This window comes from Aethalodelphis obliquidens, unplaced genomic scaffold, assembly GCF_003676395.1.
Source record: "Aethalodelphis obliquidens isolate GAN/ISIS:26980383/991018 unplaced genomic scaffold, ASM367639v1 scaffold62, whole genome shotgun sequence".
Classification (NCBI taxonomy): Eukaryota; Metazoa; Chordata; class Mammalia; order Artiodactyla; family Delphinidae; genus Aethalodelphis; species Aethalodelphis obliquidens.
The window spans coordinates 1392976-1405371 of NW_020838006.1; the positions used below are offsets into that span (position 1 = coordinate 1392976).

The 12396-nt window shown below is 44.0% G+C and overlaps 1 non-coding gene across 1 annotated transcript; it reads right to left on the minus strand.

Moving 5' to 3' along the window:
* Positions 1-6187: 6187 nt before the first annotated feature.
* Positions 6188-6260, minus strand: TRNAR-CCU (transfer RNA arginine (anticodon CCU)). The gene has a single exon. It is a non-coding gene; the product is annotated as a tRNA-Arg (tRNA).
* Positions 6261-12396: the final 6136 nt, after the last annotated feature.

Sequence of the window (12396 nt, forward strand, 5' to 3'; positions counted from 1 at the left end):
TTGGTAAGGGTCCAGAGTGTGGTCCCCTCATCCTTGCGTATGAGGGGGAGGGCAGGGGAGGATGGAGGGCAGGGCTTCCGACCCGAGTCTGTGGCTCTGAGCAGCATGGCTAACCATTCACTCCGGAGGGGACTGTCCTGGCCCCTTTTATTGATCGCATCACTGAAGGTGAGACCAGGGGACCAGCTGTGGTCTCCTAACAGTTCCTCTATCTCACTGAGATTAAAAATGTCCCCTTGACGCAAGAGGGAGGGCGTATGGGGATATATGTGTACATATAACTGATTCACTTTGTTATACAGCAGAAACTAACACAACATTGTAAAGCAATTATACTCCAATAAAGATGTTAAAAAAATAAAATAAAAATGTCCCCTCATGTCTTTAATAAGTGCGTTGGCATAATATTTTTTAAAAAGAGGATATTTTTTAACAAAAAAGAAGCAGACTCACAGATATAAAGAACAGACTAGTGGTTACCAATGGGGCAAGGGAATGGAGAAGGGGCAAATGGGCGTGGGGACTGGGAGGTACAAACTCTTAGGTATAGAACGGGCTGCAGGGATGTGTCCTGCAGCATGGGGAATAGAACCAATACTTTGCAATGGCTGTGGATGGAGTGTCACCTTTGGGAACTGTGGATTCCCATGTTGTGTACCTGTAACTTGTATGGTATTGTGCGGCACCTATACATCAGTAATAAATAAATAAATAAATTTTTATAAAGAGGATTTTTTGGCAGGAATTTAAATTGTAGATATCTTCTATAATAAGGCAGAACACATGCACACACATCAGCAAACAAACAAAAAAGCCTATGTAAATGAGTGTATGAATCACACTAGACAATTTAAAATTATTACTATATAATCACTTGGAGAGAAATATAGAAAGAATAAAAATCACCCATAACCCCCCACTTGGGTTGTGGTATATTTCCTTCTAGCCATTTTTCTGCATGTGTATGAAAATAATTTTATAAAAGTTGCATCACTGGCACGCACACACACACACACACACACACACACACACACCCCTCTCACACAAGCTCTTCCGTTTAATTGTATGTGATAATCTTTCCCCCATATCATTAAATAGTTTTAAAAACAACATAATTTGATGGCTACACTATAACTCATGTAACCTTTTCCTGTTTTAATTGTTCATAATAGGGAACATGTTTTTCTGTTCATGAATAATATTGAATGAACATTTACTTATATCTATGTATGAATATCTGTCTTTTGGTTGAATTTTTAGCTGTTTGATGAAAGGGTTCTGACTGAATTTTTACTGCACGGTAAAAGCCATCAGGGAGGCAGCAGTGGTGAGAGAGACTCAGCAGTGCCCATGGGCGCTGGCTGGCCCCATTTCCCCTTCTCCACATTCCCATTCTTGGACCTCAGGTCACTGACCATCAGGGGGTCCAGGCTCACCACCAAGTCCATGGTCCCCGCTGTGACCCCAGCCCAGCAGCAGGAGGTGCCTGCCAGTTCACAGGGTTTTGATTAGGAATGGCTAATGATTTACAGGTGCTGTAATGCCAGGCTTCCCTCGGGGTCCAGCCTCCATCTCTCCCACTCTCTTTTCACTTGGCACTGAATGTCACACCTGAGGACATCCCCGTCACATCAGCAGAAAGTGGTGGAACAGAAGCTCACACTTTTGTCATTATCCATTGAGCTGACTTTGAGATTCCTAGGAGACCTTAAAGCAAGATCAGCTGTATCCAGTTAGAGCAGACATTCCAGGGGAAACATGCTCCTCTGAGATGGCTAAGACATCTACACCTGCCTCTGCTGCCCCGTCATTTTCTATGTGTGTGTGTGCGTGTGTGTGTGCAGGCACACGTGTGCAGTGGAGGGTCCAAGTTCAGGGTTTTCAACAATGAGACTCCCGAGTTGTGGCCAGCATTTCTGCAGCGTGTATTTCCAACCCCTTGCTCTGGTTGCCATGCTCTTTATTTCACTTTCTTCACAGCCTGTCCAACACTCAATGCCCATTACTTTCTCCTCTTTTTCCCTGAGCACTTCCAGGAATACTACTCTGATTTGTTCCTGCCCTGCAGTAAAAGGATGATAGAAACTTGCAGCTGGAAGGGATCTAAAGACCCCTCTAGCCTCAAACACTTCACAGCACTCAAGTCTGTGCCAACTAGTTGTTCAGCCTGTGCTTGAACAAACTATTGCATCACACACATTATCTTAGAGTTAATAAAATTGGTTCTAATTATCTTATAACTTAGTTTTCACTCCTCAGTGAAACAGTAGTCATGGGTTGTTCCTTGTTGATCTCTTTCAACTCATAACACAATGCTAGGTATTTGTATTGGTTAGGACTGCTTTGGGCTGCATGTAACAGAAAATGGAATGAAGTTGACGTAAATAGGGCTCTCCCTTCCCCTCTTGTGGGATAGGCCATTGCTCTTTCTGGTGGTGGGTGGGCAGGGGTGCTGGGGCAGCACATTCTTTTCCATGAAGCTCTTTGTTGCAGAAAATGTCAAATGGTACCACAGTTATCAATACTTTCGAGGCAGGAAGAGGGCGGTTGCATCTATAATGTTTTATCAGGAGAACAGGAGCTTCTTCAGAAGATTTCCACCCGCTTTATGCTTATATCTCACTGGCTAAGGTGGTCATACCCTTGCGGTTGCAAGATTGGTTGGAAAAGCTGAAAATGAAATTGTGATGTTTGGTGTATCCCAGTAACAGTCCATCTCCTGGGGCTAGGCTTACTGCCCCGCCCCCAAATATTAGGGTTCTCATTTTCAGGAAGACAGAAAAAATGGCTGTTAGAAGGGCTACGTCATATGCTGTGTTCCTCCAGAAGGTGATCATGACACAAAGTCACAAACAAAAAGGGCTTATTTAGTAGGTTATCCCAGGAAGCGTTGGCAGGAGAGCAGGAAAATGAGAAAATGAAGGCAAGGAAGCCCATGTATATTAATGAGCAGGTTAGTGCTGCAGGCAACTGGTCTCAGGCCAACTCAACACATATGTGAGGCAGCATAGGACACACCTCAGAGCTGCCCCACCTGGGAGGCAAAGAAGCTGGGGCACTTCTGCCCCCGTCCCCATACATCATTGGTGGAGAGCTGCTGGCAGGGACAGTGACCGCCCAGCACTTCCAGCCTCCCCATGTGCAGACCAAGCGCCTCCCTTGAGCACAGTCTCAGATGCTTGTAATCCAAGCAAAAGCCATCCCTGTACTCAGGAATGGTGGGTGCCCAGGAGTACATACAGGGTCTGCTAAATGACCACCAGTGCCTGTCACAGTGCTTATGAGGTGCTCAGTAAATGCTTTAATTCAATGAACATTTACTGAGTACCTACTACTTACCAAGTACTCTGCAAGGTTTTTACTTTTTTTTTACTTTTTTTTTTTTTTTTTTGTGGCACGCGGGCCTCTCACTGCTGTGGCCTCTCCCACTGCGGAGCACAGGCTCCGGACGTGCAGGCTCAGCGGCCATGGCTCATGGGCCCAGCCGCTCCGCGGCATGTGGGATCCTCCCGGACCGGGGCACGAACCCACGTCCCCTGCATCAGCAGGCGGACTCTCAACCACTGCGCCACCAGGGAAGCCCTCTGCAAGGTTTTTAAATACTAATTGACTTATTCTTAGATGGACTTCCTTGATACAAACAAAAACAAAACAAATGGTATTTGTACTCAGATCTTTTTATTTTATACTGAAGTATAGATGATTAACAATGTTGTGTTAGTTTCAGGTGTACAGCAAAGTGATTCAGTTATCGCTTATACGTGGAATCTAAAACAAATGATACAAATGAACTTATTTATAAAAAAGAAACAGACTCATGGACTTGGAAAACCAACTTGTGGTTACAGAGGATGTGGGGGGAAGGGTTGGGGGGAGGACTGGATTGGGATTTGGGGATCGACATGTACACACTGCTATATATAAAATAGACAATCAACAAGGACCTACTGTATAGCACAGGGAACGCTGCTCACTACTCTGTACTCAGATCTTGATATACTGTAAAATGCACTTTCCTGGTGGTGGTGACGCTGACCCTTCCCTATAGGACACTACCATGTACACTTCATGTTCCTATCGAAGGATCAGTCCTGGAACATCCTGTCAGTGCTCACAGTGCAGTTCTTAGGAAACAAGCTGTTTTATTTAATGAAATGTTTAGCATTTCAGAGTTCTACTTTGTCCGAAGAGCAGACAAAGTATTTTCTAAATAGTACACTAGATGCTTGCAAGGATGAATGCCTCTTTTCTTATTCTAGAGCAATGATTTACTGCTGTGAGCTTTCTGGCATTATAGTTGTCATTGTTCTTTTCTGTTCCTTTTGTAATAATTAAAATCTGGAAGTGACTGTAGTGAATGTAGGTCTTAGCTGCAATCCTCCCTCAGGAGTTATTTTTAGGCACCTGTTACAGCTGGAAGGATGCAATCAACCTACCATTCCCTGCTGGCTTTGCTCTAGGACGAGGGCCTCTGGTGTTTAGTGGGTTGAGTCTGATGCCAGTGCCGTGGCTGCTGTGCCTTCAGGTTCTTTTGCTTCCCTCCTCCCTGGCTTCACCCTCCTGCTCTCAGTGACCACTGACTCCTCTCCAGCATCCATCCCATCCCTTTTCTGTTGTGGCAGGCGTGTGGTTGAGTGGGATGGACCCCCACCCCAGATCCAGGGCAGGATGTGATTGGCTTACATCGATCAGATTATCATACTTTGTTGGCCGTGGTGATTAGTTCCTGGGAGGGTGAGTCTAATAATTGTGGAGCCAGCATGAGGGCTAAGATGATACAACAGATAAAGATGCGTCCAAGAGAATGGTCGTGAAATAAAGCAGAGCCCAGTTCAATCTGTGCCAGAAACTATATTATTTCCAGACATTCTAGTTCCAAGGACCAATAAATGCCCTTCGTTGTTAAAACAGTTTGAGTTCGTTTTTTGTTACTTGCAGCCCAAAAACATCTCTACTGAAACTGATAGCTAATATTCCTTTCTGGTTTCAGCCCTGAATTGACTCCACCTTTCACTCCTGATCTCCTTTGTTGTTTCACTGGGTTCCAACTCTGGATCCTGGCCACCTGATACCTACGGCCCAACTTGCCAAATACCTTCTCAAAATGTGGCTAGTGCTTGACCATGGAAAGGGCCAGTCATCCACTCACTAAGACCTTCTTAGACCTGGCAAATTAAAACATATGATAATTGTGTCCTGTAGTAGTGTCTTTCAATCATATAATCCAAAACGGTTGCCTTATTCTAATTATATATACAAACTGTGAGGCCAGAGAATGCTGAAGATAAGCCTCTTGTTCTGGAATTGGTGTTCAGGGTCATTACTTCTCCCACTGCGAACCAAAATTCTTTTATTTGTGAAAAGTGAATGATTAGCTTTGGAACCTGGGGAGTGTAATATTTTAGCAAATTATATTTAGTGTAGTTCGCCTTGCTTTGACCTCTGAGGGAAAAGTCATTTCCATTCATACAATCTGGTCCAATGCAAGTCTACACATTTGGTACAAGAGCTATTCTGCAGTGCACTCCACATAACGCGAGAGGGGAGACTCACCTGGTCATGGGAGTGAGTTAACACAGCTGTGAGCACAGTTTGCATCATGTGAAAGGTTTTAAGAACTGGTGTGGGTTATTCAAGGAGGTTAGGGAACATTCGCATTTGGTAATACTTAAGAATAGAACCAGTGGATTCTCATTGTTTGAACATGGTTAAGTGAAGAGTTGCTTAAGGACAGTGGAAAATAGAGTCTTTGGAGGTTTGAGATTTGACACAGAAAAGCATATACTTAGTTTCATGGCAAAGGACTCAAAGGAAACTTCAGAATGAGTAACACTATAAACATAGAAGCAAAAGTGTGCCACATGTTGAAGGTATGGATTTTTCCTTTTTTCTCCTCAACAATAAATTTGGTGACCTCTGATATTCCAATGCATAGCTGATGGTACAGTAGGTCAGCTTTTGTAGAAATCTGATAACTGCATGGCCCATAGATTTTGCTCTTACTTTAACCAGCTTTGGAAACCTTGCTTGGTGTCCTCACACGTGGCCCAAGGATATTTATAGTTTGCTCAGTGACCTTGGAACTCTTCATTTATTTTTTTTAATATTTATTTATTTATTTAGGCTGCCCCGGGTCTTAGTTGCAGCATGCGGGATCTTTTAGTTGCAGCATGCGTGCGGGATCTAGTTCCCTGACCAGGGATTGAACCTGGGGCCTCTGCATTAGGAGCTCAGAGCCTTACCCACTGGGCCACCAGGGAAGTCCTAGAACTCTTAACTTAGAAGCAAACAAGTACATCTAATGACTCACCCAGTACTGTTGATCATACTTGCTAATTCTAATTTAGAATCCAATGCTTTCTCTTCCTTTCTGTGGCCACTTGACTTATTAAAAATCTTATTTCTTGCTTCCGTTACTGCTATGGTATCTTAGTTGGTTTCCCTGCCTCCTAGTCTTATCTTCTCCATAGAGTTGTCATAGAATTTCCTACCTCTTCTTAGTTGCAACTTAAAACACCACCACATCCCCCCTAGCCCCGGCATGCGTAGTGTAATGTCTGGACCCCTTACATGACATGGAAGTGCCTTCATGGTCTGGATGCAGCCAACCTTTGTCATCCCCCTCTCATTTCTCCTGTACATGCGTGGGTGCCTGCAATGTGCCCTGTCACTCTCAACCTCCACGCCCTGTCCCGTTGTTCCCTCTACCTTGAAAAATTATACTCCCTCCCTTTTATTCTTCCTTGTTAAGGCCTCTTCAGTCTTCCAGATTCAGCCCTGCCATCACCTCCTCCCTGACCCCTGGGTTCCCCCAGCACCTTGGGCTGGATATCAGTCTCCCGAGCTCCTGGAAGGCTAGAGCTGTGTTTTGCATTTCTGTATCTCTGGTATCTTTATTTAGTTCCTGGACAGGCCTCAGAAAGTCTTGTGGAGTGAATGGATGAACGCATGAGGTAGATATTTTGTTCTCTCTCTCAAAGAAGAAATGAATGGCTAAGTCTCACTATACACTCCTGAGAGTTTTGGACTGTGGTTGAGCAAAAGTTTTGCCCTTGTAAGAAGACCATGGTTGGCCCTGTTTTGGGTTTTAGTCAAAATCTAGACTTCTGACTACACAAAAAGTATAGCACCATGGAGTCCCACCATTCAAGCATATCGAGGGCAGATCAGGCCCCTGCAGCTGGTCCAACCCACACAGACAGGTGACCTAACTTGATATTACATGCACCCTGGAGTTTGGGAAAGGCAGGTGAGGGCTGCAAATTGGGGCAGAAGTATCCTTTATCAGTGTGTCCTAATATACCCACACTAGAATCCTCTCTATGGGATGAAAAGTTTCAAGGGATCTTTCAAGGCTGGATCCATTAAGATTTTAAATTTGCAATTAAAATGGAGTCTAATAATCCCTAATGTATATTTATAAATGTGATAAGTAAAAGCTTGAGGTAATTTTGTCATTTAATCCCCACGACAACCCAAAGGTATAGGAACTATTATTATACCCATATTACAGATGGGGAAATTGAGGCCCAGAGAAATTTAATAATTTAGGTAACTTTCCAAAGTCACACATTTACTGATGGTGGAGTTAGGATTTGAAATTATATTGTCAGACATCAGAAGCTTCTACTCTTAATTAATCACCTCTCTGAACTTTGCCGCCAGGGAAAGAAATGTGCACATTTTCAGTTCTTTTTATTGATACTGTGTCAACAAAAGCATATGAAGTTTTAACTATATAAACAAGCTAGCAAGATATGAAGCATCAAATATTTAAAACTAAGAATATGGAATAAAAGTAAATATGCAGGAAAAATGTAATTCTTCTAGCTGTGCAAGGCAGGGTTTATGATTCAAAGAGTAATGGTGACAAAACTGAGATCAGAGAGAGACCAGGCTGATTTGTCCAAGGTCACAGAGTGGCCGACATGGGATAGGAAGAAGAGCCGTCTTATGCTGAAATCCTCCTGGGGCCTCAATTGCTGGACCCTGGCAAGTCTCTTACTTAAACTTGTAATGGAAACATAGAGGATCAGTAGGCTTAGTGCCAGAAATCCTACTTATTACTCAGCATAGGATTAGAAGACAAGGTTGAGTCAATGATTTCTGCCACTGAAAGCCAACTGCTCTGGTATTAAAATGAGCTACATGCTACAACATGGATGAGTCTTGAGGACATTATGTTAAGTGAAATAAACCAGTCACAAAAGGACAAGTACTGTATGGTTCCCCTTACATGAGGTACCCAGAGTAGTCAGATTCATACAGAGAGTAGAGTGGTGGCTGCAGGGGCTGGGGGAGAGGAAATGAGGGGTCAGTGTTTAGTGAGGATAGAGTTTCAGTTTTACAAATGAGAAGAGTTCTGGAGATGGATGGGGTAAGGGTTGTATAACCACATGAATGTACTCAGTGTCACTGAACTACATACTTAAATATGATTAAGATGGTCACTTTTGTGTTATGTGCATTGTGCCACAATTAAAAATAAGTTTTTGAAACGAGCTAGCTCGGTTCATCGGTCAGGGTCCAGTCAGGAAAGCTGACACCACCCCAGTCTTTCAGATATAAGGGGTTGTGATAGAAGGTGTCAGCTATGGGGTGGCAGCCAGGGGATGCTGAAACTAGCCAGAGCAGGAGGCGGGTGCACCCCAGGGCTGCAGGTCCACAGGGGAGGGTGTGTTACCTAATCCCAGAATCGGGCTACATGGTGGGGGGCGGGGGTGGGTGCTGCCCCAGCCGATGGCTAGGGGTAGGGGCAAGAGGAAAGGGAGAAAGCCCCCAGCCCCCTCTTGCACCCTCTGCTTTCCACATCCTACCACAGACTTACATTAAGACAGTACGCAACGGTGTCCAGACGTGTCATCTGCTGTGACACATGCAAAGCAGGGCATGCGACAGACATGGTGAGGAATGGGTGTCAGAGGAAGCTGGCAAAGCTCAAGCATACAGGCCATGAGAGACGTCTTTCCCCAACACTGAAAAAAGCTCTTCAAATTTCTGGGAAAAATTTTTAAAAATCTCCCTTCACTGACTTTCCAACATGATGGTGCTCAGTGATGCTGGTTCATCTCAATTAAATTAACTTACCTTCTACAGGTTGGACACATTCAATAGAGTCAGAGGTTCAGCTTTGGGTATCATTCAGTGTTTCAGAGACTGTCTCTCAGCGATCAACTCAAAGTCATCCTGAGCTGAACGGCATATATTTCATTTTGTTTTGATTTCTGTTTGTAATGTGTGAGCTCAGATGGACCACAACTCCTACTATTCCTTCAAACTCGGCTCAGAACTCAATTCCTTCTCCTTTCCCTCACCCAAATCTAGGTTAGTGTGCCTTTTCTTTGCAACCTCAGCATCCGAGTTTACTTGGAATCTAATACCTATAACAATTGTGATTTGTCGACTTGTCTATTCGTTTTGCATAAGCCTCTAAATTACTTGACAGCAAAGACAGTATGTATATTTATATATTTTTTTTCCCACACATATTTGTGTGTGTGTGCGTGTGTACTATTGAATCTCCATCACTAATTAACAATAACAAAGGCAGGGCCAATTACATAGTAGGTACTCAATACATGTTCTTGAATGAATGAATAAACTATTATATTTGATGAGTAGGAGGAATAGGTCTGAGCAGGCACCTGTCGGGACCTGGGAACCAAGGAGTCAAAGCTGCACGTGAGCTGGTCAGCACTGGATGAGGAAGAACAGAGCTGCTCAGGTAAATCTTGAAGAATCAGTAAGCCTTGGTTTTAACGAAGAGCTTTGTGAATCTGGGTTTTGAAAAATTCTAATAGACAATCAGAACTGTGAAACTGGCTTCAACAGAGATGTCAGGGCTTGGAGATAAAAGTTTGAAAGTCATCTTCACAGGTGGGCTTTTGAGAGGACTCATGATGCGGCAGCTTGTTTCTTCCACCGATGGCTGCAACAGGGTTTCCTCCTGCTCTACAGGTTTTTCTATCTAGTACCTTGCTACTTTCTTCCTCATTGACAGGTGGTGTCTATGCAGCCTCCTTTTGAACCTGGGCGGGACTTTGTGTTTGCCTCGACCAACAGCACAGCAGGAATGACACTGTGATTAAGTCATAAAAATGCCCTGTGCTACTGCCTGCTTCCATTAGGCTCTTTGCTCTTGGAATCCGGCCTCCATGCTGTGAGGAAGCCCAATTAACCTCTGGTGAGGCCCCGGAGTCCCAGCCAGTGGCCAGTGCCCAGAGTGAGCCCAGCTGATCCGCTTGGATGACAGTGCCAGGAGCACATCACAGCCACCCAGCTCTGTGTGCACCACAGGTGTGCGAGCAACACAAATGACTATTGTGCTGTAGAGCATTGAGTTCACTGATAATTGATATGCATAGGTGTATGATCGTGAAATGAGTCAGGCAGGCCTGAGTTCAGGCTCTGATTCTGCCACTACCAGGGTGGTGGCTTTAGGCTTGTTATCCAGACTGTCAGAACCCTGGTTTCCTTGTGTATAACATGGGGCTTGTAATGGCTCTGCAGGGAGGTGTCATGATCATTAAAAGAGATGCTACCTGTTGATACCTAATGCTCTGCTGGATCTCTCTGGTGATTGACAGGGATGCTGTTTCCCCGAGATGAGGATGTTTTGTGAGCTCTCTGAAGAAAGGACACATGGAGAACAGGTTGCTTGAAGATGGGGAGGAAAAGAAGAGTGAAAAATACGGTTGGTAAGGGGGCAGTCAGAGGATGAGGAGGGAATCAAGACCGAGGAGCTTCCTGGGATATTTGGAGTGAAATACAGGGCAGCTCAGATCAGGAGCCAGAAAGGCATTGATTTAGGCAGTAGAGTGGTGACCAGTGACATGTAACACAACCGTGCCCACAGAGCACAGGGCTGACAGCCTGTACACTGAGGGAGAAGTGAGAAGAAGTAATTTGTGTTCACTTAGGCCTTAATTTCCAAGCTTGTATTATATTCCTAAGAGACATGAGCACCATTATAAAGATATAAATCACCCAGTGAAATTTCCATTTCCTTACCACAAGTGGTCCTTCTCTTTTCTCTGGAGATACATCGAGGTGAATCTTGCTGGTCATCACCCACATGATACTGGTTTTCCTTACGTGCTCATTTGTTATGTTTATTGCTGCCTCTGTGGATTGTTTCCTGTGTGTTTTGTATTTACATTTAAATTCCTGGTTCCCCCAAATGTCTTACCTAATTATGACTGTAGTTTTACATGTTACTTATACTCTGGTTCCAAAGTGAAAAGCAAAGTTACAGATAAAGGACATGATGACCCAGACACCAATGGCCATGTCTAGAAATAGGGGAAGAGACTTGCTATTTGTTTAAACTTTTATTTTATATTGGAGTATAGTTGGTTTACAATGTTGTGTTAGTGTCAGGTGTACAGCAAAGTGATGTAGTTATATGAGATTTGATATTTAATACATGAAAATATATCATTCCAAACGAAAGAGGGTTTCCCCATCATTGGATTATTGGATGCTTTCATTGTTCAATTAACTGGTCAGAAAATATCTACTGTTGTTATCTCAGAGTCTTTGAGCTAAAAGCAATTATAGGTTCCTCGATTCATAAAAAAAGGAGATGGAGACTCAGACAAGGCCCTTGTGCAAAGTTACAGTTATTTACCCTCTTGCAATGGTTCAGTGACATTGATACAAACGTGATCACGGGAAGTCCATGGTAAAAGCCTAGTTTCCAAATTGCCTATTCTTGTTTTACTTTATTGAAGACTGAATTTTCCAAGATGAGATGCAGTCATTTCTAAGCCTTCACATACAAGGTTTTTAATATTCCTTCTCAAACATTATTTAGTGGCTACCTTGTGCAGGGCACTGCATTAGGTGGGTCTTCTAAAATGTACTATGCAAGAGAATGAAAGATAATTTCTGATTTAAAAAGCCAAATTATGAAAATGTAATATTTATTAGGCACCTGTAAGATAAAAGGCACTTGCTGGGGCTTCCCTGGTGGCGCAGTGGTTGAGAGTCCACCTGCCGATGCAGGGGACACGGGTTCGTGCCCCGGTCTGGGAAGATCCCACATGCCGCGGAGCGGCTGGGCCCGTGAGACATGGTCGCTGAGCCTGCGCGTCTGGAGCCTGTGCTCCGCAACGGGAGAGGCCACAACAGTGAGAGGCCCACGAACCAGAGACCCCCCGACCCAAAAAAAAAAAAAAAAAAAAAAAAGGCACTTGCTGGAGCATCACCTCTGCCAGTTTTACCCCTCCATGAAATTTCTGGTTTGCTCAGTTGATGTCTGTCTGATGCTAATGGGAGCCAGGGGAGGAATGTGATTCCTGAGAGCTTTGTGTGACGAATGTTAATTCTGACCAATCACGTCTAAGACCTGGTAAGTTAGTTCTACAATTGAGGGGAGTGGGGCTGGCAGAGCTG